We start from the raw sequence: 26,944 nt of genomic DNA on the forward strand, positions 1-26,944 counted from the left end.
GTTCTTATCATCCCCTCCCTGTGGCAGGCAGAATGACAAGGATGACCAAAAAAAAAAAAAAAAAAAAAAAGAAAGAAAGAAAGAAAGAAAGAAAGAAAGAAAGAAAGAAAGAAATATTTGAAGGCCTTCCTGAAAAATCCACGGGAATAAGAATCCAAACAGCCGCAGGTTCGTGTCCCTCGAGTGACCTGGAGCAAGGGCGATCAGCGTTAGCTCTCACAGCCCACTCCGCGGGGGCTCTTGGCGAGCATTCCCAAGGACCAAAGCCACCTTCCAAGCGCCGTGGACTTCCCTGGGGTCATGACTGGGGGAAAGAGGCTGTAAGGTGCCAAGAGGTCCCCTCTCCCTGACATTCCCTTCCAGCGCTGAGTTAACTTCCGTATCCCAAGGGCGAGAAGCCAAGGAATGGGTGGCTAGCTCTTCCCCCATCTCCTTTGGAAAGGCAAATTCCGCCCATTCTTTGATAAGGCAATTGACATTTTTTCTCGGTAGTAAGTCTAGGGCCAACCAAAGGCAACCTCAAGTCCCCTAGCTCGCCTTCCGCCACCTGGATGGCGCCCCAAGCGCCGCCTGGATGGAAATTCTGAGCGGCAGTCTCCCTGGGCCCCTTCGCTCGCCCTAGGATACCCAGATTTCTGAGGCCGGCGCCCCAGGACTGCTGGCTCCCCAGGAGCGACGCCCCGGCCTCGGTGCTGCTGGCTCGGGGGAATCCCCGCCCACCTTGTCACTCCTGCAGGGGAATCCCCGCCCCTCGTGGCTGTCACTCCGTGAAGGGAGTTCCCGCCCCTCTGATCCACCGGAGGGAGGGAATTCCCGCCCATCCTGGAGGCTCGCTGCATGCCTAGCGCCGCGCCGCGAGGTGCGGACTCCCAGCGCGGGCGAGTGCCGGCCCCGGGCAGAGGGACGCGGTGGGGCGGCGGCGGCGGGGCCCCTCGGAGCCGCGGGCCGAGCCGGAGGCGCGGGGGATTGCTCCTCCCGAGGCTGCGGGCGAACCGCGGCGCTGCAGCTCCGGGCAGGCGCGGCGGCGGCACCGGTGGTGGCAGCAGCGGCGGCGGCGGCGGCGGCGGCGGCGGCAGCTGCACGGGAACCCGCCGGGCGGCGCCCGGGTCCGGACGCGAGAAAAGCAGCGGGAGCCCCTTCCGAGCCACTAGCAGGTGAAGCGACCGTCCCGCCTCACGGGCCACGGGGCCACGGGTGGGCGCGGGGGTCGGGGAGGCTTGGCATCTCCGGGTCTTGTGCGCCCGGGAAAGTTTAGTGACACAGCCGGGCGCGGGTCCCCAGCCCCGGCTGGGCGGTGAGTCGGGGTGCCGAGCCGAGGTCCCACGCTCGGTGGCCGCTAACTCGTCTCGAGTCCGGCCGAGAACTGGAGGGCGCGGCGGAGAGGAGAGGGCTGGACGGAGTGGGCCCAGGGCAGCCGGGCCACCGAGACGCCCTGCGGGGGACACTCGGGGCCCCGCTACGCTCTGGGCCATCGACTTGTCTCTTCCTCTGTCCTCTTGTTCTCTGGCCCTCGGGGATGGCCTTGGGGACCACGCTCCAGCGTGCCTTCAGCTCTTGTCCCCTTCCTGCCCCGGGAAGAGGCGTGCAGGGCGAGGACGTGGAGAGGGGCGCGTGCCAGGGGAGAGGGCATCTTGGCGGGGGGCGAGCTGTCCCGGGCATTTGCCCAGGGAGAATTGGGAACCAGTGGGCAGGGAAATCCTGTGTTCCCTACAAGTGACTTCCTCCTAAAACCCGATCTCCCTCCCACCTCTGGTTCACGGTCGTGGTCTTCGCTGCTACTGGGAAGATACATTAAAGCGCACGGCTGAATTGGGGCGGGAGAGGGCCCAGGACCCCTGGCGGGAGTGCGCCAGGAGCCTGATCTGTGCACAGACCTTGATAAGGGGACACTGGAGTGTGAAGAGGAGGAGGTCTGGCCCTGGCTGCTCGCAGGCACTGGAATGGCAGGCAGGAGGGCAATCCAGAGCTCTGATCTGCGCTGGGAATGGAGTTGGGCACGGCTGGGGATGGCAGCCAGGTCTGTGTCTGTCCCCTGCAGCTGGCCCAGCCTCTTGCCCCTCAACAGCAGTAGGGTTCTTTGGAAGGATGTTTTCCTTGGGAGATCGTGAGGAAGCTACTGGAGGTGACCGCTGAGTATCTGCAGAAGTGATACCTTGGTTGTACCTTTGCAGAGAGCCCCTTTGGGCCCCTGGGGCACCTTCCCCAAGGAGGTCCCACACACTCCGCCTGCTCTGTGCTTGGCTCCAGGGACTTGGCATTTCTACAGGACCAGCTTTTCTGGTCTGCGACTTCTGGGTGGGGGTCAGGTAGGTGCAGGCTGGCAGGTGTGGCGTGGGAGGGTTGCTGGTGGGGGTGGAATAGAATGTCTCAGAACACACCTCTGACTATAGGTGGTGGTTCTGGCTTCATCAATTCCTTCTTCCATTGGGATGGGCCAGGAACTGCTACTCCTTTAAAAACCACAGAGTGGTGTGAGTTTGTGAATATGTGTGTGTGGAGGGGAAGGCAGGAATAGGAACAGGGGGCAGCAGGTGCTGGGAGAGGAAGAATCAGAACCATGCGAAATGTATAAATGTGCATCCCTTGACAGAGTTAATATGCTCCTGGAAAAATATTGAATCATGCTTTAAATCTATCATTGAAATTGATTTTGCATGCACTTACAGTAGTTTACTATTTAAGGAAACTTATGATAATTTCTCTGTTCATTTCAGTCATTTTATTTTTGGATTACCTGTGGTTTGCTGGGGGTGGGGGTGAGGGGGAAGGGTGGGTGGCAGTGGCTAGGGCTTCCAGGGGGTGTGCTCGGATGAAAGAGGCTTCCTGCCTGCACTCGGAGTGTCAGCCTAGCAGAAGTGAGAGACATCCGCGGAGCGCCGTGATGCAAACCAGCGCACTTAGAACATATGGAATGAAGGGATGTTGGGATGAAGACAGTACCTGAAGAAGGGTCCAAATGAAACATTTTGGGGGTATGGAGGAGTAAAATGTCACTTTTGGCTGAAAGGCTTTGTGGACGAGGTCCTAGGGAGAAGAGGTGTGAGCAGAGAGGTTGATCCCGAGTTACGACAAGGCTGTGAGGGGCAAGAGGCTGAGCTAAGGACTTGGGGGAACTTAGTTAGGAAGACATTTGGAACTTTGAGAAAGGGACTATTGTGATCATGTGCTTCAGGGTGATTTATTCTGTCTTGCAGACAGACTTGGAATTGTGGAGAGAGAGAGAGGCAGGGAGCCTCGTGAGAAGGGTCTTGTAATAAGATGGGGCAGACAGTGAAGCTCTGAGCTGGTGGGTGGCAGGTGCAAGAAAGACAGGAGGGACACATAGGACAGGACCTGAGGAGGGAGTGCTGCTTGGATTTGGAAAGAAGAAACAAAGGACACCCACAGGTCACAGGTGTGAGCACCCAGGGCACTAACATAGGAGGTTGGAGGTTTTAACATTTGATGAATCAGAAACCTGGGGATCTCTCTCCAGTCTTCTCTTTCTGACTCTTCTCACATCTTATCCATCACCTAGGTCTATTGATCAGCTCTTCTTGTAAAGTCTATCCATGCCTCCTGGGACCTGTGGGAAAATCTCCAACTCCTAAAACCTCTTCACATTTTTTTCCTTGCTGTGTTCCCAACACACACACACACACACACACACACGGTGCACCTGCTTTTCTGCCTTTGTAAGACTGTTTTTCTGAGGGGGCTGGGCAGGGCTGGCTCCTGGTGTATCTTTCCTTCTCTGGGCCTTCTTACTCTTTTTTCTTTCTTTCTTTCTTTCTTTCTTTCTTTCTTTCTTTCTTTCTTTCTTTCTTTCTTTCTTTCTTTCTTTCTTTCCTTCTTTCTTTCTTTCCTTCTTTCTTTTTTTTTTTTTTTTTTTTTTTTGACAGGCAGAGTGGACAGTGAGAGACAGAGAGAAAGGTTTTCCTTTTTTCTGTTGGTTCACCCCCACAGTGGCCACTGAGGCAGGCGCGCTGTGGCCGGCTCACCGCACTGATCCGAAGCCAGGAGCCAGGTTCTTCCTCCTGGTCTCCCATGGGGTGCAGGTCCCAAGGACTTTGGCCATCCTCCACTGCCCTCCTGGGCCACAGCAGAGAGCTGGACTGGAAGAGGGGAACCGGAACAGAATCCAGCGCCCTGACCGGGACTAGAACCCGGGGTGCCGGTGCCACAGGCGGAGGATTAGCCTAGTGAGCCGCGGCGCCGGCCATCCTTACTCGTTAAGATCCAACCAAGGCCTCTTCCTGGAACAGTTCTTATCCCGACCTTGCCTCTGCCCTGACAAAGCCCTGAGAGCACACTCATGATGCCGCACTGGCTCTCTTTCTCTCACACCCTATCTAGTTCATGCCCCGATAAGGCCTGGAACAGTCACCCATCAACTTGCTCAGGTTGGGCAGATAGAGAGGCAAAGGGAACACCCTGGACCCCCCGCCCAGGCCGATTGTCCACATCCTGACTTGGAATCTGCAGACCCCGTGGGCTGGACAAGATAACATTGAGCTGTGGTCACTCCCTTGGCTTAGATCAAGTGGGCCTAGGGACCCAGATGATGGTGGTGCTGGGCATCCCTGTTGCAAGGTGGCCCCAGGTCCCTTCTGCACCAACCACAGGGGAAAAATCCTCCAGAAGATGAACCCACAAAATCTTTGAACCAAATTCAAAGAGAGGCTGCATCTCTTTAACAGGACAGACTTGGAGACTCAAGCATTAAAAAAAAAAAAAAAGAATGGCCGGCGCCGCGGCTCACTAGGCTAATCCTCCGCCTTGTGGCGCCGGCACACCAGGTTCTACTCCCAGTCGGGGCGCCGGATTCTGTCCCGGTTGCCCGTCTTCCAGGCCAGCTCTCTGCTGTGGCCCGGGAAGGCAGTGGAGGATGGCCCAAGTGCTTGGGCCCTGCACCCCATGGGAGACCAGGAGAAGCACCTGGCTCCTGCCATCGGATCAGTGTGGTGCGCCGGCCGCAGTGCGCCAGCTGCAGCGGCCATTGGAGGGTGAACCAACGGCAAAAGGAAGACCTTTCTCTCTGTCTCTCTCTCACTGTCCACTCTGCCTGTCAAAAAATAAAAATAAAAAGATTTATTTATTTTATTTCAAAGGTAGAGTTGCAGAGGAAGGGAGAGAGAAAGAAAGAGAGAGAGATCTTCAATCTGCTTGTTCAATTCCAAGATAACTACAATGGCCAGGGCTGGACCAGCTGAAGCCAGGATATTCATCCAGACATGTGGGTGACAGAGATCCAAGCACTTGGGCCATCTTCTGCTACTTTCCCAGGTGCATTCACAGAGAGCTAGATCAGAAGTGAAGCAACCAGGTCTTGAACCAGTGCTCACATGGGATGCTGGCATCATCATTGGTAGCTTAACCTCCTGAGCCACAAGGCTGGCCCCTTAGCCAACCATTTCAACCTCATTCTTCTGCCCTCAGCAATGTGTCCACAGTACCAAGTAGAATGCTGAAGACGGAGTCGGGTTGCAGGGGAGGAAGACCAGGCAGGGAAGCCCGTGAGAGAGACAGGCAGACAGCTACAGAGACAGAAGTGCTGTGTCCCACAAGGATGATAGCAAAAGGCCATAGATCAGCACCGTGGTGCAGCAGGTTAATCCTCTGTGGTGCTAGCGTCCCATATGGGCGCTGGTTCTAGTCCCGGTTGCTCCTCTTCCAGTCCAGCTCTCTGCTGTGGCCCGGGAGTGCAGTGGAGGATGGCCCAAGTGCTTGGGCCCTGCACCCCATGGGAGACCAGGAGAAGCACCTGGCTCCTGCCATCAGATCAGCATAGCTCTGGCCGTTGTGGCCATTTGGGAAGTGAATCAACGGAAGGAAGACCTCTCTCTCTGTCTCTCTGACTGTCTGTAATTCTACCTGTCAAATAAATTAATTAAATTAAATTTTAAAAAAAGTAAAGGCCAAAGACAGAGATCACTGTCATGAATGATGGTTGTGGAACCAGCTTGTAAGGGGAAAAGGAGAAAATGATTGGCAAGACAGTGGAACTTACAAGTAGACACTGGATCCCAAAGTGTATTGTCACTGCTGCTGTAGCAATGCAGGTTAAGCTGCTGCCTGCAATACCAGCACGCGATACTGTCTCCAGTTTGAATCCTAACTGCTCCACTTCTGATCCAGCTCTCTGCTAATGTGCCTGGGAAAGTAGCAGAAGTGGCCCAAGTGCTTGGGCTCTTGCCATGCATGCTAAGACCCTGATGGAGTTCCAGCTTCCTGGCTTCAGCCTGGTCCAGCCCTGACTGTTGGGACCATTTAGGGATTTGTCGCTCCCCCTCTTCGTGGAGGAACGACACTAAACCCTGCCTAGGCTTCATATCCGAGTCACGGCACCATTATGTCGCTCCCCGTCTTCGTGGAGGAACGACACTAGACCCTGCACTGTTCTTTCGTCTGCTCGGCCCTCCCCGGGTTTGCTGCTGGTTCTTCCCGGGTTGGCTACTGTCCCTTCCACCTCCGTGGAAGGGCAGTTCCCCCTAGCCACATTCCCCACTTCCGCAGGGGAGCGGCACACCGCCGGCCGGCTCTCTTGGGGGCTGCACAGGTGTTCCCCTTAGATGTTCCCTTAGATGTTCCTCGTAGATGTTCCTGGTGAATGCCGTCTCTCTCCTCCTTTATAGTCCTCCTCCGCCAATCCTAACTCGGCTGCCCACACGCCGAGCACGCCGCTCTCCTCCAATCAGGAGCAGCTCCTGCAGCTTGTCAAGTTGGTGAGAGGCAGCTGGGTAGAAGCTGTTTACTCCTCTCCCAGCGCCATATTGTGGGAGAGCAGATGCATAGAATAAGTCTTAATTCCAGTAACAGTCTAGTCCGAGTTGCTCCCCACAGGATTGAACTAGCAAATGGAGGATCTCTCTCTGTCTCTCTCTCCCTCTCTCTGTGTAACTCTGCCTTTCAAATAGATAAATAATTTTTTTAAATTATGCTGGTTACCAATAAAATAGAGTGCTTTGAGGAGGTGGTAGGTTGAGGCAAAGTCTGTTCAAGAAGTACCCCGTTCTCCCTCCCAGCCATGGTTGGTAAAGAAAAGAGAAATGGGAGAGAATGGGGGAGCAAGATAAGGGGTGTTTTGGGAGAAAGGAAGTCAGAAAACGTCAAGAGCAAGGGCAGGGGGCCAGCGCCATGGCTCACTTGGCTAATCCTCCGCCTGTGGCGCCAGAATCCCATATGGGCACCGGGTTCTAGTCCCGGCTGCTCCTCTTCCAGTCCAGCTCTCTGCTGTGGCCCAGGAGGGCAGTGGAGGATGGCCCAAGTGCTTGGGCCCTGCACCCGCACAGGAGACCAGGAGGAAGCACCTGGCTCCTGGCTTTGGATCGGCACAGCTCTGGCCGTAGCGGCCATTTGGGGGGTGAAACAACGGAAGGAAGACCTTTCTCTCTGTCTCTCTCTCTCTCACTGTCTGTAACTCTACCTGTCAAATAAATAAATAATCTTTAAAAAAAAAAAAAAGAGCAAGGGTAGGGGAAGAACAAAGCTGGCACTGCCTTCCGGGGGTCGGGGGAGCCGAGTTTGGATGTAGTGCTGGAGAGAACAAGAGGCCACGCAGCAGAGGTCATGGGGGTCTTTCCAGAGGGGGCGTCTGCGAGGTTAGAGAGGACCCTGGTTGAGGCTGGGCCCTGGAGGGGAGGGGCTGCAGGGCTGCTGCCCCCCTGGCACCTGGCCACCAGCAGGGAAAGGGAGGATTCCTGAATTGGGGCTGCAGACTTGGGCTTGAACTTCTCTCTGCCAGAGCCTCTGCTTGCTCATGTGTCAAGCTGGTACAATAGCTACTCCCCAGGCTGGTCTCAGGAGGCATGAGAAGAGCTACTGAGCGGGGTGGGTGAGGCCATCAGTGACAGTGTGTGCTGCACAGCGGGTCCTCGTGAAGCGTGTGCTGAGAACTGACTGCTCCTCTCACCAAAGGCAGTGAGAGCCCATTCGATGTGGAAGGCAAGACTTTAGAGCAGACCGGACGGCAGCTTGCTTCCAGCTCTGGACTGCTCTGAGCGATTTGGCCTCCCCGTGTCCAGCTTACTGAATCTTTTAGGAGGCCTGCCTTTTCAGTCGCTGGCTTGCTGCAGGGACTACATCTGTGTTTCTCTGCGAAGATCCAGTTGCCCGGCTCAAAGCAGGGAGAGCCTGGATGGTTTCCTGGTCCTCTGTGGTTTGGAAGGGGACTGTGCATTCCGGCTTCCCAATTCATGTGTTTGATGAAACTGAGACCCAGGGGGCAGAGAACTTGCCCTGTTCAACAACTGGAACTAGAATCACAACCTACGGTTACTTAAGCTCACAACTGTAACCCTAGTGGCAATTGTACAGGATGCAGGTGGATGCGAAAGAATTAAAAATCTGCAGCCCAGGGTGGGTGTTGTGGCACAGCTAGATTCGCTGCTGCGTGAGACGCCACATCCCATATTAGACGGCCTGGGATTGAGTCCTGCCTCTGCCTCTGCTTCCTACTCAGACTCCTGCTAGTGCACCTGGGAGGCAGCAGGTGATGGCTCACACACTGAGTCCCTGCCACTCACATGGGAGGCCTCCTTGGAATTCTGGGCTCCTGGCTTCAGCTTGGCCCAGCTCTGACTATTTATTGTGGCGATTTGGGAAGTGAAATGGTAGATGGAAAATCTCTCCCTCTATCTCTTCTCAGTCACTCTGCCTTTCAATAAATAAACATTTTTTTTTTTAAATCTGCATACCCTTTTGGTTTTGTTATTTGGTCTTTGATTATACATAGAAAGATGAAGTAAATAGTCTCATTTAATAGTGAAGAAGGGAAGATAAGGAGCATTTAATTTGTTTTATTAAGCACTCAAAAGATGTGTGGCAAGTTAAATTAAATTTTGGGAAAATGTAAATAATGTTGTTATTTTTTGTTTGTTTTTGTTTTTTGTTTTGTTTTGTTTTGTTTTTGACAGGCAGAGTGGACAATGAGAGAGAGAGACAGAGAGAAAGGTCTTCCTTTTGCCGTTGGTTCACCCTCCAATGGCCACCGTGCCATTGGCCAGCGCACCGCACTGATCCGATGGCAGGAGCCAGGTACTTCTCCTGGTCTCCCATGGGGTGCAGGGCCCAAGCACTTGGGCCATTCTCCACTGCACTCCCTGGCCACAGCACAGAGCTGGCCTGGAAGAGGGGCAACCGGGACAGAACCCAGCGCCCTGACCGGGACTAGAACCCGGTGTGCCGTCGCCGCAAGGCAGAGGATTTGCCTAGTGAGCCGCGGTGCCGGCCAATAATATTTTTTAAGGAAATAGAATACAGAGCAATTTTCTCAACTTTTTATTTTCTACCAGAATGGTCTATGTCTATATTATGTTGTTCCTAGGGGTTCTGCATAGTTGTGTATAAAATGATAGACACTTTTACAGAACTTAAAAATTTTAAATCCTGGGGCAGGCAATGTGGTACAGCAGGTTAAGCTGCCACTTGGGATGCCCATATCCTATAAAGGAGTGCCTGGTTTAAATCCCAGCTACTGTTCACTTCTGATCCAGCTTCCTACTGATGCACCTGGGAGGCATTAGATGATGGTCCAAATGCTCCCTCAGATGCCCCTATGTTGGAGACACGGGAGTTGCTGGCTCCTGACTTTGACCTGGCCTTGCCTTGCCTGTTGCAGGTATTTAGGGAGTGAACCAGAAGATGGAAGATCTCTCTCTCTCTCTCTCTTTCTCTTTCTGTTTCTCTTTTTCTCTCTCTGTCACTCTGCCCCTTGAATAAGTAAATACATCTTAAAACTTTTTAAAAATCAAATATCATGATATCAATATTCTATAAACAGAAAGAAGATGGAATTGGGAGCGAATACATTCCCATGGGCTCTGGGCAGGAGGATTTGAAGCCAGGAGGTCATCTGAGTCAGATTGTGAGCTAGAGAGTTCTGCATTCTGTTTACAAATGTGTTCTAGAAAACACTGGGAGCATTTACGGTTTGAAAACTCAATAGTTGAAGAGACCCTTTGTGGTCTGATAAGGCAGCAGCGCTGAAAGATGGCTTGTTCAGGCACTAAGTGTGCAGGGAAGACACATTTGTCTTGCAAGTCTCTCCAGTTCCAGGAAGAGGCTGGTCCTTGGCTCTGGCCTCTTCTCAGATGCCAATAACATCTTCCCCACCCCATAGTTTAGATGCAGCCAGGAATCAGTCTCCAACCTGACAGATCCTGGCTGCTCCCTGCATACATTACTCATGTGGATATATCCTAAGTGAACAGGGACTGGGCTATTAGCTTGCAGAAAATCAGAAACTTAAGATTCTTAACTCTCTTTATGACGCAATCTAATGAAACCAGATAGCATTGAACATCTGGCTGATGAAGTTATTCTTGGATTGTTTGGGGTTATTGAGTCTTACTGTGGCTCATCAAGCATTCTAGGACACACCAAGAACTTTTGGAAAAGCAGGGTTACAGCCAAGAGGATTCATATTGTGCACATAATTGTTGCAAACTTTGGGTGAGATAATAGCCAGGAGACAGGGAAAGTTCTATTGTCTGAAGCAGCCGGAAATACCTGGATATCCACAAGAGGATACAAAAAAAAAAACCACACACACACACAAACAACAACAACAACAACAACAACAAAAACCACAAACTCTTACGTATCTGCAAATCCTCAAAAGAGCATAATCCAGTCTCTTGCAGGATGAAATAAGCCCAGCTCATTCCAGGTAGATATGTAGTGTTTTAACAGCTTCCTGAGGAGGGCTTTGTGTGGTGTACTTGGCCCTAGGATGGGATCCTTGGAGGTGTTTTAACAAGAGTGGGAATGAATTTAAGCTGGGCCACTCCTGGTCTTGTTTTATCAACACTTGGACACCTCTGGTACTTGGCTTTGTAAGCTTTAGGCTTTGATTCTGCTTCTTCCACTTGATTGTCCAAGATACAAAACACACACACACGCACACACACACACACACTGGTGTTCTGGCCTCAGAAGAGTGTTTGTCCTGGTTTGCTAAAAATAAAGACAGCATTCCTACAATGCAGAATAGGATTCCTGCTGTGAGCAGGGCATGCTTAGCACAGTGGAAATCCAGTGAGTTCCTTAGCTGGAACGTGCCCACTGAGGCAGTAGGAGTTTAGCTGGAAGGAGGGTGGGGAAGATGGTCATTTGGGATCCTGAGTACTCAGCAGGGGGAGGGCTGCCTCCTGGGGGAAGCCTCCTGGCGTTCAGAGGAAGCCGGTGGGAAGAGACAGGGTGCCAGGGAGCTTTGGCCTGAGGGCCTGTCTGGCTGTCTGGCTGTGGTCACTCCTACAAAGATCCAGGAGACATCCTAGGATGGGAGACAAAATAAGCACCATCTCATCTCCTTCACCAAAGGCCAAATACCTGTCTCAAGACAGGATCTGGCTTGTCTTGTGTGCATATCCTGAGTGTTACTGAAATTCTGCTGCTCCGTGAACCTCTGTTTCTGCAGAAGAGAGGGGCAAGTGTATTCTGAGTTAGCCACGATGCCTTGGGTTGATGTATATGGGTTTGAGCAGCCATCAGAAGTGTCTTAAACAGCCTGACCCTTCCATTACCTGATTATTAAGTGGTTGCTGACACTGTTTAAGTTTGTATGCAAGTGATCAAATATAATCGAACTCTCTTCAAATGTCCAAGCGTTTCTTTTTTGTGCACCTAAGAAGATGAGAATGGAGCCAAGATTAATAAAGCAAGATGTCAATAAACTCTTGACATTTTTGTGTGTTGGCCAATGGACACTTATATAAAAGTCTGACTTGGCTCCATTTCTTTTGGGTCCTCCCCCTCCTCTTTTCAGCGTGGTGTATTTTATAGAGATTGGGTAAAACTAGCTTGTGCTAAATGGGTCTCCTGGTGAGGAAAATTAACTTCCAAGGCTAAAACAGCCGTGCAAATATTATTACAAACTCACTCAGCGTACACAGTTGGCACAGCTCTCCTCCACAGTTGGCTGCTGCCCACTCTCCACTCCTACCCCGCCCTGGTCACCATTATTCCCAATATCATTAGGCTAAAAGAAGAGACATCTGTCCCCAGAAAATGTGCTTGGAGTGACCTTATCAGCATGGATCCTCAGGGGACAGCAGACAGTGAGATGGCACAAGAAGGAGAAGGTACCGGAAAGGATCATGTTAGCCCATCTCTGGACCTACTGCTCATCTTTGAAAACCTGAGCAGATGTAAAACTGATTGATTTCTTTATTGCTGACTGCTATGGAGCAGCAGTCAGCAAATTTTGGCACCTGGGAGACACACATGGCACCTGAGCACCCACCCAACCTTCTGGTCTTTAACTGGTAGGTTTCCCAAGCACTGTCTTTATCTTAAAGGTCTCTGAAGTTTGTGAGCTGGAAGACCACGCCTTCACCATGCCCCAGGGTGACCTCATGCCCCTACCTGGCACACCTGTGTGTCCACCAGCCAATCAGGTTAATTAACCACTCCTCTTTGAAAGTGGGTTAAAAGCCTGGGACACAGGGTGCCCGGCCCTTTGGGCCCTTTGGTCTTTTCATTTTCTGGCCTTTTGCCAGCGTGGGCCCCTGCGACCCTGCGCCTCCAAAGCGTGTCGCCTTTGGGTCACCTGCCCCATGCTTCCTGGTCTAGACACTCCTCCGCGTGGCTGGCTCCTGATACTCGGGATGAGCCCAGATTTATCTCTCCTTTTAGGTAGGGCCCTCACTCTCCTATGCATCTTGCTCACTGAATAAAAAGCTTAAAATGCAAAAAAAAAAAAAAAAAAATCTGAAGGTGAGCTGACTTTTCCCCAGACTTCAGGAACCCACACAATATCCAATAAATGGATAAAAATTAAAAGTGTTTGGAAGCTGACTATTGGTCAGGCACTGTTCCAGACACTTTTAAAAAAAATATTTTATTTATTTACTTGAGAGACAGTTACAGACAGAGAGAGGGAGAGACAGAGAGAAAGGTCTTTCATCTGCTGGTTCACTCCCCAAATGGCTGCAACAGCTGGAGCTGGGCTGATCCAGAGCCAGGAGCCAAAACTTCTTCCGGGTCTCCCACGTGGGTTCAGAGGCCAAAGCACTTGAGCCATCTTCCGTGGTTTTCCCAGACCATCAGCAGAGAGCTGGATCAGAGGAAGAACAGCAGGGGCACCAACCAGCACCTGCATGGGATGCTGGTGCTGCAGGCGGAGGCTTAGCCTACTATGCCACAGTGCTGGCCCCTGTTCTAGACACTTTGTGTATCTTCACTTCAACAACCCAGTGAGGTGCATCCTGTTATTACTCCTAGAGCTGCCATGACAAATTAGCGTGCATGTGGTGGCTGAAAACAACAGGAAGTCATTCTATCAGTTTTGGGGGTCAGGTGTTGGCAGAGCCAGGCTTCCTCTGGAGGCACCAGGGGAGCATTTTTCTTTGCCTCTTCCAGCTTCCAGGAGCTGTTGGCAGTCCCTGTAGCTTCTCCACTCTGATCTCTGCCTCTGTCTTCACATCGCCTTCACGTCTGTGTGTCCTTGGCTTCCCCATCACTTCTGCCTATCTCTATTTTGTGTGTCTTTTCTAGGGATATTTATTATTGGATTTAGAGACACCCATGTAATCCAGGATGATCCCATCTTGAGACCCTAAATTTAATTCCATCTGCAAAGACCCTTTTACCAAATAAGGTCACGTTCACAGGTTCCATGATATGGACTTGTATTTTTGGAAGATGCCATTCAACCCAACTGCATCTTCTTTTAGAGATGGAGTAATGATGGTGCAAGGTAGGTAAGCAAACTCTCTGCAGTTACACAGCTAGGAGTTGGTGAAACTGGTTTTTAATACAGGAGCCTGGCTCTAGAGCTTACAGCCTTGACTATGACTCTATAGTATCCATGGATGGCAGGATGAGCGAAAGGATGCTAACAAAGTTAGCCAACATTCTTCCCAGTGTATTGAAAGGAACCGCTAATATTCATTCTTTTATGCTTGTGTCCGGGACATGACCTTGGTCCTATTCTCCCTCTCTAGGAAGATCTCGGCTGTCTCAAGGCTGTACCTACCATCCACATACTGTGGTCTGTCTTTTTTTTTTTTTTTTTTTTTTTTGACAGGCAGAGTGGACAGTGAGAGAGAGAGAGAGACAGAGAGAAAGGTCTTCCTTTGCCATTGGTTCACCCTCTAATGGCCACTGCGGCCGGCGCCCCGCGCTGATCTGATGGCAGGAGCCAGGTGCTTCTCCTGGTCTCCCATGGGGTGCAGGGCCCAAGCACTTGGGCCATCCTCCACTGCACTCCCTGGCCACAGCAGAGAGCTGGCCTGGAAGAGGGGCAACCAGGACAGAATCCGGCGCCCCGACCGGGGCTAGAACCCGGTGTGCCGGCACCGCAAGGCGGAGGATTAGCCTAGTGAGCCGCGGCGCCGGCATACTGTGGTCTTTCATGTTTATGTCTCTGGCTTTGACTTCTCTACTGATTTCCAGCTCATGTGCCTCACTGCCTACTTAATATCTCCACATGAGTGTGCTACAGGTGTTTCAGACCTAGTAAGTACAAAATGAAATCTTTGATATTTCTCCTTAAAGCTAGCTCTTTCCTTCTCAGTAACTGGAACCCCCATCCCACACCTAGAACCTTCTTTGCTTCACACCCTGCATCCAAATCCATGAGGAAGTCCCACTGGCCCTTCCTCCAGGATCCACCCTCTTCTCCTCACCCCTGAGAGAACAGATCCAGTGAAAGCCACTGCCATCTTGCCCCTGGGCCTCTGCTGCAGTTGTCTTCTAACTGGACCTCCTGAGGACACCCCAACCTCTAGTTCTTGTGCCTGAAAGCAGCTATGAGGGGCCTTATTTTTTCTTAAGTTTTTTTTTTTTCACAGTTACAGCCAGTTCAGTTATAGCAGTTACAACAGCTCACAGCCAACTTAAGAGTAAAGCACAAAGATTTCCCACATACCCCACACTCACACGTGCTGTTACCCCACTATGAACATCCCCCACCAGAATGGCATATTTGTCATAGCTGATGAACCTAATTGACACATTATCATCTCCCCAAGTCCATAGTTTGGTGCTGTACATTCTATAGGTTTGGATCAATATGTAATGACATGTATCCATCATTACAGAATCACACAGGACAGTTTCACTAAAATCCTCTGTGCTCTACCTCTGATCCCCCTCTAACCTCACCTGGAGGGTTCTTCTGAAAACGTAGATCAAGTTCATGTCACTCCTCAGCTTAGAATGGGGGGATTTCTCATCATTTGAATATAGGCCAGTCCCCTTGCCCCAGTCCACCCCTCCCTTGACCTCCTCTCTCACCCCTCACTGTCCTCCCTCTGTGTCCCAACACACTGTTCCTGTCATTCTGAAATACAGTAGGTTCCATCCCTTATCAGGATCTCTCCTCTGCGTGAAGCTGCCCACAGATCCTCACAGGTGTCTTCTTGAATATATAATCTAAAAGTGCTGCCCTTGTGCTCCATTACGCGACTTCTGTTGGTAATCAGACTGATCTGTTCATTTATTGTGTGTCTCACCTCTTGGGATATAAACTCCATTAAAGCAAAGACCTTGCTTTGTTTGTGTCTCAGGTGCCCACACAGTACCAGTATACTGTAGACACTCAGTGAATGTGTGTTGGACAAACTGAGCTCTTTCAGCACTTCATTTCCCAGTTATCCCTCTTTTTAAGTGACTTGCCTGAGGTTACATATGTATTAAGAACCAGAGAAAGAATTAGAATCCAGCATTGTGGTGTAGCAGGTTAAGCCTCTGCCTGTGACACCGGCATCCCATATGGGCACCAATTCAAGTCCTAGCTGCTCCACTTCCAATCCAGCTCCTTGCTGATGTTTCTGGGAAAGCAGTGGAAGATGGCCCAAGTTCTTGGGCCCCTGAACCCATTTGGAGGACCCCAGAGAAACTCCTGGCTCCTGGCTCCAGCCTGGCCCAACTCCAGCCATTGCAGCCATTTGGAGAGTGAGCCAGTGGATGAAAGCTCTCTCACTCTCTCTCTCTGTCTCTCTGTCTCTCTTCCTCTCTCTCTGTAAGTCTGCCTTTCAGATAAATAAATCTTCAAAAAAAAAAAAAAAAAGAATCTGAATTCAGATCTGTTTTCTAAACTTTGTTCTCAACCACAATTTTATACACGAACTCTGAGAATCAAGAGCTGCCCGATCCCTAAAGTGCTATGGGACTCTGAGTTTTCTTTCTTTCATTCTTTTTTTAAGATTTTATTTATTTATTTGACAGGTAGAGTTACAGACAGTGAGAGGGAGAGACAGAGAGAAAGGTCTTCCTTCCATTGGTTCACTCCCCAAATGGCCGCAACGATCAGAGCTGTGCCGATCCGATCTGAAGGCAGGAGCCAGGTGCTTCTTCCTGGTCTCCCATGCGGGTGCAGGGCCCAAGCACTTGGGCCATCCTCCACTGCCTTCCCGGGCCACAGCAGAGAGCTTTACTGGAAGAGGAGCAGCCGGGACTAGAACCCGGCGCCCATATGGGATTAACCAAGTGAGCCACTGCGCTGGCCCTGGGACTCTGATTTTTCTAATCACATTACTGTTCATAAACCCAAACACAGATTATTGATACGTAGAGAAGAAATTTACTCATTCAGATTCACCATGTACTATTTCTCCGAAAAGTCTGAAGCTTGAGAAGCTAAGACATTCATTTCTCTTTATTTACACTTTGGAGTTTGAAGCTAAAGACTTTCTGATCTATCTTGAGGCTTGATGAGTTCAAGCCCTCTTCCTTGAGCCCTTGAAGGAACGTCTGGGAGATGACCAGGTTGAGTCCTTTAATGCAATTGTAGCAGTTATGTGTGTTCACAGGAAGTACTGAAGTCCTCCTTCCTATGGTTTTCCTTACACATGGACACCTGTGTGAGGTGGTTTTTTTTTTTTTTTTTCCCTGCCTCCATATCTCTTCATAGTTGGTAGAACTCTGGGGCAAGAACGTAGACCCTCTTTTTAGACTGGCTGATAATGAGATGTTCTCCATGGGGTCTTGTCAAAAGATTGGTGTATTTCTTTCTTTTCTTTTCTTTTTTTTTTTTTAAGATTTATTTATTTATTTGAAAGTCAGAGTTACACAAAGAGATGGAGAGACAGAGAGACAGAGAGAGAGGTCTTCATCCTATGGTTCACTCCCCAATTGGCTGCAATGGCCGGAGCTGTGCCGATCCAAAGCCAGGAGCCAGGAGCCTCTAACGGGTCTCCCACATGGGTACAGGGGCCCAAGGACTTGGGCCATCTTCTACTGCTTTCCCAGGCCACAGCAGAGAGCTGGATTGGAAGAGGAGCAGCCAGGACTAGAGCTGGCACTCATATGGGATGCTGGCACTGCAGGCGGCAGCTTTACCTGCTACACCACAGCACCAGCCCCTGGTCTATTTCCATAACAGCAGCTTTGGGCCAGTCATGGAAGAAACGAGAAGACAAATTCTCACAGATAGGGGGCTCAGCAGTTGCTTTTTTTTTCTTCCTGTAGTTGTACTTCCTTTTAAAAATGAGTTCCATCTTGGGAATTTCATCAACATCCCAATAAGCAGACATCACGCAAAAAAACTACTCTTTTAGGCAAATTGTAATTATGGTCAAGTGCAAGACTCACGTATGTGGGTGGGACTTTTATTCATATAAAGGACTATCATGGCCGAATAGTGTATCTGGTAAATATAGCTGCTCTCCTGTAGGAACGAAGAACCCTGGCTACTTGCTACATCATGTGCTTCACCTCTGCTGTCCTGATCGGGGTTTGCTATGGTAACCAGAACTTTGCCTGAGGGTTGTGCATGTAAAGTGTCACTCATTAGTAGTACTCTTTATTTTTAGCGTAAACCAAAGAGGAGCTGCTCAGTGTTCCTGCTAACAGGCAGGTGAGTAGTCACCGTGGGGCCTTGGATGACTTTTGTGTGCTGTTCTCACGTGGGATATCACCACCCACTACAGTTCTCATTTGTTGGAGCAAGATGAGTTTCTGGACTTCCATTGGTTGAAATCAGTGCAGAAACTACACACTAGGGAAGTTGGAGATACTATTTTTTAATAACTTTCTCAACTGCTATTCCCCATCTTCGTCTTGACACAGCATGGCAGCCTGCTAATGATGGCAGTCCTGCAGATGGGAGGTGAGTAGCTGTCCCTGAAGCCATTGAAAGCTCAGTGAACGTTTGAAGGAGGTAGTATTTTCCTCTCAGCGTGGCATTCAGCTCTCACCTACAGCTTATATTTTGTCCTCAATGCCCTGGACAAACTTTTTTTCTTCTTTCACTCAACTTATATTTGTTTAGCACTTGCCACATAGAGAACTATACATATATATTCTATAGGGAATAAGAAGAAATAAAATTCAGATTGCCTTGAATGATCAATCATATAAAAATTTTTAATTGTCCTCTGGGCCCAAGGAGAGAAAAATCTAGAAAAGAACATGGAGGAGCTGATGCTGTGGTGTAGCAGGTAAAGCTACTGCCTGCAGCGCCAGCATCCCATATGGGTGTCAGTTCAAGACCTGGCTGTTCCACTTCAGATCCAGCTCTCTGCTATGGCCTGGGAAAACATTAGAAGATGGCCCAAGTCCTTGGGTCCCTACACCTATGTGGGAGACCTGGAAGAAGCTCCTGACTCCTGGCTTCAGTTCAGCCCAGCTCTGGCTGCAACCATTTGGGGAGTGAACCAGAAGATGAAAGACTTTCTCTCTCTCTCTTTCTCTCTCTCTCTCTGCCTCTGCCTTTCTATAACTCTACCTTTCAAATAAATAAATAAATCTTAAATAAACGAAAAAAACATAGGGAACCTCCTGAACCTCACTTTTGTTGGAGGCTTGAAACAGGCTAATGTCCCCCTTGGCATGTTTGCTGATAGATACATATCTAGGACTGAGTGACTCTGGGGCCAGGTAATGTTGTGTTCCATCAGTTGTGTGTTTGGAGAAGGATGTGAACCGCAGTCCAAAGTGAAGCCAGAATCATTTCTTGAGTTGATACCAACTGGGGGTCAGAAACATTAGAATTAGAAGGTTTTTCCAAGTATAGATTTTATCATGTCTATGCTATGACCCAAATACCCAGTGCAGTGCCTGGACCAAAGTTCACCCTTCATGTAGGTTGTTGATTAATTTTGCTTTATTTTATTTATTTGAAAGTCAGATTTATAAACACACACACACACACACACACACACACACACACAGACACCCCGCAGTAAGGGAGAGAGAAAGGGTGAAGGAGAAAAGAGGGAGATCTTCCATCTGCTTGTTCAGTCTCCAAATGTCTGCGATGGCCAGGGCTGGGCCAAAGCCAGAAGCCTGGAACTCCATCCAGGTCTCTCACATGGGTAGCAGGAGACCGAGTACCTGGGCCATCTGCTGCTGCTTTCCCAGGGGCATTAGCAGGGACCTGGATTGGAAATGGAGCCGCCGAGACTTGAATTGGCACTCATAGGGATGCTGGTGTTGTAGGGGATGACTTAACCCACGGTGCCACAACACCAGCCACCATAAAGGTTTTTTTAAGCTAATGAAGTTGGTGTTAGTCTGGCATGTCTGGTGGGATAAAAGACCCTGGGTTATACTACAGGTCATACCTACAGCTAATCCAGGAAGACCCCCATAGTCCTTCCAAACATACTAGGAGGGACTAGGAAATATGAGGTGATACTAGTTATGCCCTAGGCTGTGTGGGATAGCAAATGTTCTGATCCAGTGGCTGAAAGGTTGTTTGTCCACCAACAGTTTCTCCTCCCAATGGAAATGTTTCCATTTTATACAATGATCATTTTAAATGCTCAAGAATTACCTAGAGAACATCATTTTTGTGCAGCCCTGTTCATTCACACAGTAAATCTAATAGGTATTTGAGACCCACTGTGTGTTAGACCCTTGGTTTCTTAGGGCCCGAGACATTCAGTATGTCTTAAGCTGAGTCCAGAAGAACATGGCCCCTGGAGAAGGGATTCCACCCCCTGTGCATTACAAACTGCTCTTCTCAAGGGTGCCAATGACATCCACAATGCTAAACTCCAGCTCAATCCATCCCCCACCCTTGGTCCTTGACACACTCTGCACCATGGCCTTTGGGCCTCCACACTCTCTGGGCATGCCCCCTTGCGCACCAGCCAGCATTCCTTTCAGTTTTCTTGTCTGCTTCCTCTCCTCCTTGACCTCTTGATGATGCTGGTATGCCCAGGACTCAGTGCTTGCCTTTCTTGCCTCTTCTTTCTGAGATTACTCTCAGTAATGGCAGCCACTCTCATAGCTTTATTATTTTTTTTTAATTTACTTATTTGTTTGAAAGTCAGAGTTACACAGAGACAGAAGGAGAGGCAGAAAGAGAGAGAAAGGTCTTCCATCTGCTGGTTCACTCCCCAGTTGGTTGCAATAGCCAAAGCTGCACCAGTCTTGTCGCTCCCCCTCTTCATGGAGGAACGACACAGGACCCTGCGCTGTTCTTTTCGTCTGCTCGGCCCTCCCCGGGTTTGCTGCTGGTTCTTCCCGGGTTGGCTACTGTCCCTTCCACCTCCGTGGAAGGGCAGTTCCCCCTGCCGCATTCCCCACTTCCGCAGGGGAGCGGCACACCGCCGGCCGGGTCTCTCGGGGGCTGCACGGGTGTTCCTTCAGCTAGATGTTCCCCTTAGATGTTCCCCATAGATGTTCCTGGTGCATGCCGTCTCTCTCCTCCTTTATAGTCCTCCTCCGCCAATCCCAACTCGGCTGCCCACACGCCGAGTACGCTGCTCTCCTCCAATCAGGAGCAAGTCCTACAGTTTATCAGTTGAACTGGAGGCAGCTGTGCGGAAGCTGTTTACTTCTCTCCCAGCGCCATATTGTGGGAGAGCAGATGCATAGAATAAGTCTTAATTCCAGTAACTTAGTCTAGTCCGGTTGCTCCCCACAGATCCCCCTTTCTTTTTATTTTTTGGCGTTGATACGCGCCTGTCTTCGGTGTCCCGCGGCACACACTCTGCTCTACTTGCTAGAGTTGCCACAGGCTCTTACAAGTCCTATCCATCAGGCAAACCGAATCCAGGTCCTCTCTTTGCCATGTTGTGAGGAGGTTTTTAGGCGCTGATGCGTGCCTGTGTTCGGTGCCCTGCAGCGCATGCTCTGGTCGAGCCTGCAGGGGCTTACAAAACCTATCAGGCAAACCGAATCCAAGCCTTCTCATTGCCGTATTGTGGGGGAGACTTATTAGTGTTGGTTTGTGCCTATCTTCGGTGACCTGCAGCTCATACTCTGGTCGAGCTGCTTGCTGGCGCTTACCGCCTTAAATCAGGCAGACCGAATCCAAGCTTAATATTGTTGTATTGTGGGGAAGCCTTACTGATGTTAATTCGTGCCTGTCTTCGGTGACCTGCGGCGCATAAGCTGCTAGCTGCCCGCAGGTGCTCATCGCCTCACTTGATTAGGCAGACCGAATCCAAGCTCTCACATTGCAGTGTTGTAGGGAGGCCTTTTTATTTCTCTATTTCTCTATCTCCGGGCATTCCTATTTCTCCCATTTTACTTCTATCTTCCAGCATTCCTATTTTTCTCACTTTACTTCTAAACTTCTGTTTCTCTTATCCCTGCGGCTTTCCGGCACCTCGCCCCGCCGGCGGGTTCCCGGCTCTGCGCCGCTTCAGCCCGCGCGCCTCTCTCATCTGCGCAGCTTCCCGGCTTTGCGCGGCTCGGCTTCGCGCGCTCCGCGGTCTCCACGCTTAACCCTTTCGCGTCTGAACCACGGCCTACGCCAGCCCCGTTCCCTATCTATTCACGCCCCGTGCTCTCTCTGCACGCGGCGGCTTCCGCGAGTAACACAGCGTAGCTTACGTGTCCGCCACTAGCATTCAATCTAAGTTCCCCGGGCTAGCCTGGCGAATTCAACCCAGCGTACGTCTCCGCCCCACGGTTTGGCTTCCCGTCCTTTGCTCCCCGGGCTAATCAGACGGATCCCAACCTGGCTCACGTTTCAGCTTCTGGTTTCAACTTTTCGCCCCCTATTCCCGGGCTAACTTGAGAACCCCAAAGTGGCTTTCGTTTCCGCCTTGGCCTGCCCCCCACGGCTTCAATTTCCCTAACATTTTTCTCTACCCGGTATGTTTCCCCAAACTTTCCTCCAACGATATTCCTCCCTCATTTCTCCTGGCCTCTCCCCACAGTCCGCGTCCGAGTCTGTTTGTTCTAGCTTTCACTTTCGCTTTCGACCTTAGAGATTTCTCCCAGCTTCCCCCCGTAGTCCGTATCTGAGTCTATGCCTAGGCTTTCAACAGCTTCCTCCGGCACCTTTTTCGTCCGGCTTTTCCCTAGGCTGTTTGCTAGTCTCTCTCTCCGATATTTCCCCATTTCTTCCCGTTTCTTCCCTCCTAAGTTTCATATCCGTCCTAAGTTTCCTATCCGTCCTAGGTTTTCTATCCGAGCTAGGTTTCCTATCCGAGCTAGGTTTCCTATCCGAGTCACGGCACCATTATGTCGCTCCCCCTCTTCGTGGAGGAGCAACACTAAGCCCTGCCTAGGCTTCATATCCGAGTCACGGCACCATTATGTCGCTCCCCCTCTTCATGGAGGAACGACACAGGACCCTGCGCTGTTCTTTTCGTCTGCTCGGCCCTCCCCGGGTTTGCTGCTGGTTCTTCCCGGGTTGGCTACTATCCCTTCCACCTCCGTGGAAGGGCAGTTCCCCCTGCCGCATTCCCCACTTCCGCAGGGGAGCGGCACACCGCCGGCCGGGTCTCTCGGGGGCTGCACGGGTGTTCCTTCAGCTAGATGTTCCCCTTAGATGTTCCCCATAGATGTTCCTGGTGCATGCCGTCTCTCTCCTCCTTTATAGTCCTCCTCCGCCAATCCCAACTCGGCTGCCCACACGCCGAGTACGCTGCTCTCCTCCAATCAGGAGCAAGTCCTACAGTTTATCAGTTGAACTGGAGGCAGCTGTGCGGAAGCTGTTTACTTCTCTCCCAGCGCCATATTGTGGGAGAGCAGATGCATAGAATAAGTCTTAATTCCAGTAACTTAGTCTAGTCCGGTTGCTCCCCACAAGTCTGAAGCCAGGAGCTTTCTCCTGGTCTCCCACACAGGTGCAGAGACCCAAGGACTTGGGCCATCTTCCACTGCTTTCCTAGGCCATAGCAGAGAGCTGGATCTGAAGTGGAACAGCCAGGTCTTGAACCGGCACCCATATGGGATGCTGGCACTGCAGTTGGTGGTTTTACCCGCTACACCACAGGGCCGGCCCCTCTCACAGCTTAAAATACATGCGTAAGCCAAGAACTCCCACCAATACTGCTTGCATGTGTAGTTACTGGCTTGACATCTCTGCTGAATCTCCCAACAGTCGTCTGAAGCTTCAGCACCTAAAACTGAGTTCTGGATTCCCATCCTGCCCCTTCTGGTGTTCCATCTCTGGATAGCTCTTTAGAACGTATCCAGAATCTAACCACTGCACATCTCCTCCTCCAAGCCATCCTCATCTCTCAATTGGACTATTTTGGGAATTTTCCAGTTGCTACTGTTTCCCTCTTCTCTCAGTCTATTCTCAACAGAGCAGCCAGAATGACTATAGTAAAATAGAAATCATTTCTTCTCACTTCTCAGCTCAAACCTCCTGAAGATCTCTCTCTCTCTCTCTCTCTCTCTCTCTCTTTTAAGATTTATTTTATTTATTTGAAAGACAGAGTTACAGAGAGAGGTAGAGACAGAGAGTGAGAGAGAGGTCTTCCATCTGCTGGTTCACTCCTCAGATGGCCGCAACAGCCAGAGCTGAGCCAATCGGAAGCCAGGAGTCAGGAGCTTCTTCCGGGTCTCCCACGTGGGTTCAGGCTTTCCCAGGCCATAGCAGAGAGCTGGAGCAGAAGAGGAGCAGCCGGGACTAGAACTGGCGCCCATATGGGATGCCGGCGCTTCAGGCCACAGTGCTAGCCCCAAGATCTTGCTCTCTTAAAAGCCAAACTCATTCTGCAGCCTAGCAGAAGCAGTTCTCTCCCCTCCCGGCGCCCTTCATCCTCTGACCTCAGTTCTTTTATTTTCTCTCTGAAGCCACGCTTCTTCCTCAGGGCCTTCACATCTACTGTTCCCTCTACCTGGAATGCTCTTCCACTGTGTGGCCAAGTTCTCTTTTACTTCCTTCCTGGCTCGATTCGAATGCCATCTTGGGTGAAGTCCTCTGTGTCACCCTGCTGCAGCTAAAGACTTCATATCCCCTTTCTCAGCTTGATTTTCTTGGTAGCACATTGTCATTTTCAAGCATATTTTACCACTTAATTTGCCTTTCTGCCCACTCCTCTCCATTACGAGGTGCAGCCTCCAGGGGTAAGTTTATGGAGGTGGGATCTATTTGGCTCACTCTTGCAACATCAGCATTTAGAGCAATGCTTGGCTTATAGCAGGGACTCAGTAAATGTTGAGAGAATGAATTAGAATTCTTGGTATTTTGAAAGTATCGATGCCCTAAGGACTGGGATTTAATTGGTATGAGGCATAGCTGAAGCACCAGTATTTTCTGAGGGTTCCCCAGGTAACTCTAATGTGAAGCCAAGGTTGCAAACCACTGCTTAGTGACCTGAACTCTGGGTTGTTTTCCTCCTTCTTGGGCTTTTACCCTTGTGCCCTATGTCACTGCATTCTTAGAAAATCCATTAGTCTCAAAACTGAAATTGCTATAGATGGGTTTAATGAAATGTGTGCTGTGTGTGATAGCATATTAGGGCTTTAATTGGAGCATCCTGTTAGGGTGAATGTGGTGGACATTCATCGCGGGATGACCTTGGCTGAACTTGGAAGGGGAGGCACAGTCCCCATGTTGCAGAGTGAAGTGTGTTCTTTGTCATTTCCCAGTTGAAGGTCAGATGTTTGTCTTCAGATTTCAAAACTGAGCGAGGATTTTCATCTGGCTGAGGACCAGTTCTGCTTATCTGAATGAGCAATACGTACTTCCTCCATACCCCCACCCAGAATGTCTACCTTCCCACTGTTTAAATTCTGTCCTTCCTTTAGGGCCCAGGTGTAGCCTCGTTTGTTTGATAAATTTTCTCCTTTCCTGCCTGGCAGCCCCTTCCAGAACACCTGGCCCTGACGTACTCACTGCACATCCAGCACGTCGCTTTGGTTGGTGAACCATTTGGTGAATGTGTCTGCTTGTCTTTTGAATCCCCTCCCAGACTAGACTGTAATCTCTCTCAGAGGGCACTGGGCCATTTCTTGCACCTCTTTGTGTCCCTAGCAGCAGGCAGTAAGTAGATGTTGACGGATTGCTGAAGCTATTCTTATTGAATGTATTGGCAGCGTCTGCCCAGGAGAAGGGATGCCATTCTTGGTGTAATTAGGGATTATACCCGCTGTAAACACCTGTGCATTTTTCACTCTGGTTTATTGTGGATCTGTATCATTCTCACTTGAAGATTTTTTGAAACAGCAACTGAATATGTAGTTTGTAAGATTTAAAATCCAAACATTTCAGTAAACTGTTTGAAAATGACATATTCAAGAAAGTTCAGATGTAGTCATGTTTCGTTTTATTTCCAAAACCAGGTTCAGGGACCGGCGCTGTGGCTCACTTGGTTGGTTAATCCTCCGCCTGCGGCACCAGTATCCCATATGGGCGCTGGGTTCCAGTCCCAATTGCTCCTCTTCCAGTCCAGCTCTCTGATGTGGCCCGGAGTGCAGTGGAGGATGGCCCAAGTGCTTGGGCCCTGCACCCGCATGGGAGACCAGGAAGAAGCACATGGCTCCTGGCTTCGGATCAGCGCAGTGCCGGCCATAGCAGCCATTTGGGGAGTGAACCAATGGAAGGAAGTCCTTTCTCTCTGTCTCTCTGTCTATAACTCTACCTGTCAAATAAATTTAAAAAAAATCAGGTTCAAAGATATAAAATTAAACTGAGTGCTGCTGAGAGGAAGACAGGGCAAAGAGGCCACTTCTTAGGTCCTACCTCTATCTGAAGTAGTGGCTGTTCCATTAATGTCTCATTATCAAGTTAACATCCTTCATGTCCACAGCCTGGAAGATTGGGGAGCCTGAAATAAGCGAATGGGAAGAAGGTTGAGAAACTGAGTTTCTTAACACTTTTGTGGCCTTTCCGAGCCCTGAGTTGGGGAGAAGTGATGTCATGGTGAGACAGGAAATGTTATAAAGCTATAAAATGTCATAAACCGATTTCCATCTGGCTGTAGGTGTGTTAAGACACAGCAAAGAAAAGCACATTGTGCCTTTACCAACAGGGATCGGATTATTGGAGCAGTATACCATGGAAAAGCTGTTGACACAGCATATCTGGACTTTTCAGCAAGGTGTTGGGTGGGCCATGGTGATGTCTTCGTGGGCAAGACGGAGAAATGTAGACTGGACGGTAGCAGTGCATGGAGATTTGCAGCTGACCCACCCCTTGCCTGGACAGAGAGCTGCATGGATTGATGTCCATTCACAAAGGGAGTTCCAGAGAGTGAGTCAGGCACAGCTCTGCCATTGGCTTTATGCTGCTCCTGTTCAACATTTTTATCGACAATGAGAATGAAGATGGGACATGTTTATCCCATTTGCTCATGACCCGGATCGGGGAAGCATGGTGACCTCATTTCACACCAGAATCTGAACCTAAATAGACTTAGAGGACAGGCCAAATCTTGTAGAAGTCAGCCAAGGGCTCAAGTGAAGATCCTGCACTCGAGTCTGAAAAGGCCAATTGTGTTTTACATGGGGTGTCTTATAAATTGGAACTTATTTTATCAGCAGCCTGTGCAGAAAACATTCAGACCTAATGATCAGTGCCCACCCATCACGCGGTGATGAGGCTCTGAAATTAAGAGTATTCCCAGGGTACGGGGCCTAGAAGCAGATTGGGGAGCTCTGCACTGGGCCCCCATGTCTAGATGGTTGTGTGCCACGCCTTAGGGGAAGGGTCCAACATGAGAGAATTAGCTGGGGTCTTCCTCTTTCCAGCCTGTACCTTTATGACCATGTCTGTATCTGCTCCTTCCCAGATATTCTAACCTCCTCGTCTCCCCGCCCCCCCCCCCTTTTTTTAAAGATTTATTTAAATTCATTTGAAAGGTAGAGTTACTGAGAAAAG

The 26,944-nt window shown here is 50.1% G+C and overlaps 1 protein-coding gene across 5 annotated transcripts in view; it reads left to right on the forward strand.

The window, feature by feature from the left end:
• Positions 1-798: 798 nt before the first annotated feature.
• PDZD2 (PDZ domain containing 2) overlaps positions 799-26,944 on the forward strand; it is a 405,849-nt gene continuing 379,703 nt past the window's right edge. For 2 of the 5 annotated variants that reach the window (XM_017344664.3, XM_051853842.2), the window contains exon 1: positions 799-1,154. The gene's annotated coding sequence lies outside the window, so the exon portion shown is untranslated. The remainder of the gene's footprint in view (positions 1,155-26,944) is intronic. The other 3 variants (XM_070056619.1, XM_051853843.2, XM_070056622.1) reach the window with 2 other exon arrangements.

Source organism: Oryctolagus cuniculus, chromosome 14, assembly GCF_964237555.1.
Source record: "Oryctolagus cuniculus chromosome 14, mOryCun1.1, whole genome shotgun sequence".
NCBI lineage: Eukaryota > Metazoa > Chordata > Mammalia > Lagomorpha > Leporidae > Oryctolagus > Oryctolagus cuniculus.